At 50.3% G+C, this 2,691-nt stretch overlaps 1 protein-coding gene across 1 annotated transcript in view; it reads left to right on the top strand.

The window, feature by feature from the left end:
• EXOC4 (exocyst complex component 4) overlaps positions 1-2,691 on the top strand; it is a gene marked incomplete at its 5' end in the record, with an annotated part of 345,671 nt that overhangs the window by 181,804 nt on the left and 161,176 nt on the right. The window lies entirely within an intron of this gene.

Raw genomic sequence — 2,691 nt, 5'->3', positions numbered from 1 at the left:
TAGAAGATTCTGTGATTCTGTGATTGTCCATGTTCAGCCATGGCTTAGCTATATATCCAATGAAAAAGGACATGGACCTGTTGGAGCAGGGCCAGAGGAGGCCATGTAGATGCTGAGAGGGCTGGAACCCCTCTGCTGGGAGGGGGGGCTGAGAAAGTTGGGGGGTTCAGCCTGGAGAAGAGAAGGATCCAGGGAGCCCTCCGAGCCCCCTCCAGTCCCTCAAGGGGCTCCAGGAGAGATGGGGAGGGACTCTTGATGCGGGACGGGAGCCATAGGGTGTGTTTGCTGAGAGGGTGGTGAGAGCCTGGCCCAGGTTGTCCAGAGAAGCTGTGGCTGCCCCATCCCTGGAGGGGTTCAAGGGCAGATTGGACAGGGCTTTGAGCAACGTGGTCTCGTGGGAGGTGTCCCTGCCCAGGGCAGGGGGTTGGAACGAGATGATCCTGTGCTGTTATTAAAGCACCTTCTAGGTGTCACAGCAAATTGTTAAGGGCAGGGGGGTTGGAACTAGATGATCGTGTGCTGTTTTTAGAGCACCTTGTAGCCATCACAGCAAATTGTTTCCAGCTTTCTTAAACCCATACCATGGAAGTACTGGGGACACTTGCAAATCAGTGTGGCCAGATGACACACACGTGCCGAGGTGCCAGGAGGAGCAAAGATGAGATCTGCTGCCTCCCAAGCACCACGTGTCTGTGATTGATGTGATGCTGCTGCAGCGAGGCAGCTGTATCGCTTCCCCGGCTAGATAAGAGAGATTTGAGAGCTTTGGCTTTGAAGTTAAGAGTATTTATATGAGAAGTCTCTTCTGAAACAGCTTTTTGGAGCTCTAATGTGGAGTGATGATAATAGCAACGAGCACAGTTCTCGTCCCAACTGCCTGGGTAACAGGACAGTATGGAAGCTCCCCCCAAAAATTCCGAATTATATGTGGTGTGTGGGTCTGAAAGGAACGAACTAACTGCCAGCTCTGGCTCTTGCTGTGATTTGGGTCAAGCTCTTTTAATCCTTTTAAATTATTCCCTCATATCTGTAAAATCTCCTCCTCAGGGATGAATAATATTTGCTGAGTTCTTAGGAAGTAGCACGCGTCTCCCCAGCTTTATGTGGCCGCTTTCTATCTTAGTTTGTAACTGTAAAACATGTGTGCAGTGTAATGATGTGTAATCGTAATAATATCTATGGTTATTGTTATTATTTGGGGGAAATCACTAGGATTTTTGCAGGTGTTAATGATCACTAACGCTGTGCCTGCCTGGGTGCTGCGGGTGGGGGGTGGCTTTTCCAGAGCCAAAGCAAAATGAGATTCCAGCGGAGAGTTCTCAAAAGTCCTTCGAGGGGAAGAGCTTCCCTTAGAAAGGGGGAGGAAAGTTTCTTTCCATGGTTTGAAAAAAATCTCCGCAAGTTCAAAAGATGTTCTGGAGCAGAGCAGCGGCCCCAAACTCCTTCCTTCCCGAGGCAGAGCTTTACCTTCCCTCTCAAAAACTCAGCTTCAAAACCGAAAAGTCGAGGAATAAAACCCGTCGTAAATAATTACCCACAGAAATATGGTTTCAGCCCCAACGTTCACTGAGCTCACGCAACGCAAGAGGAGAGCGGGGCATTGCCCCAAGAGCAGGTTACACCTGGGTATCTCACCTTGGATGGATTTGATTGCTTTTATCTTATTTTTTATTTCCCTTGGCACTGCAAAGATAGTGCCAATTAGGTGTGAGGTAAAAATGCAGCAGGAATGGTCACGGAGCAAGAGGAGAAGGTTGAAAACAGCTTTAAGGAGAGCAGGAGGGGGTTTGTAGCTGAGGAACTGGAGTGTATTGGCAAGAGCAGAGCAGAGAGGGGAAGGAATAACAAAGCAGCCCCTTGTCTTGTAGTTCTCTGCAACTCCTCAGCATTGCAAGTGCCCAGGAAAAAAAAGAAATCTGCCAAATCTGTGCCGCACGTCTTCCAAGTCTTGATTTTCAGAATAGGGTTCAAAAATTAAAAGTTTAGGGCAGTTTTGGCTTCCACAACAATGAGGTTCAATAAAGGCAAGTGTAGGGTCCTGCACCTGGGGAGGAAGAACCCCAGGCATCAATAGAGGTTAGGGATGGACCTGCTGGAAAGCACTTCTGAGGAGAAGGATCTGGGGGTCCTGGTGGACAGTAAACTATCCATGAGCCAGCAATGTGCCCTTGTGGCCAAGAGGCCAATGGGATCCCGGGCTGTGTAGGGAAGAGTGTGACCAGTAGGTTGAGGGAGGTCATTCTCCCCCTCTGCTCTGCACTGGTGAGGCCACAACTGGAATCCTGTGTCCAGTTCTGGGCTCCCCAGTTCAAGAGAGACAGGGAACTGCTGGAGAGAGTCCAGCGTAGGGCAACAGAGATGATGGAGGGATTGGAGCATCTCCCTGATGAGGAAAGGCTGAGAGAGCTGGGACTCTTGAGCCTGGAGAAGAGAAGGCTGAGGGGAGACCTTATTGATGCTGACAAGGATCTAAAGGGTGGGTTGAAGGAGGATGGAGCCGGACTCTTTTCAGTGGTTCCCAGTGACAGGACGAGGGGCAACGGGCACAAGTTGGAACATGGGAAGTTCCATTCAATTATGAGGAAGAAGTTCTTTGGGGTGAGGGTGGCAGAGCCCTGGCACAGGCTGCCCAGGGAGGGTGTGGAGTCCCCTTCTCTGGAGATCTTCAAGCCCCACCTGGATGCTCCTGAG

Source organism: Calidris pugnax, unplaced genomic scaffold (assembly GCF_001431845.1).
Source record: "Calidris pugnax isolate Ruff unplaced genomic scaffold, ASM143184v1 scaffold289, whole genome shotgun sequence".
Classification (NCBI taxonomy): Eukaryota; Metazoa; Chordata; class Aves; order Charadriiformes; family Scolopacidae; genus Calidris; species Calidris pugnax.
The sequence above is the reverse complement of the archived record's forward strand: the minus strand, read 5'-3'. Positions and strand labels throughout refer to the sequence as shown.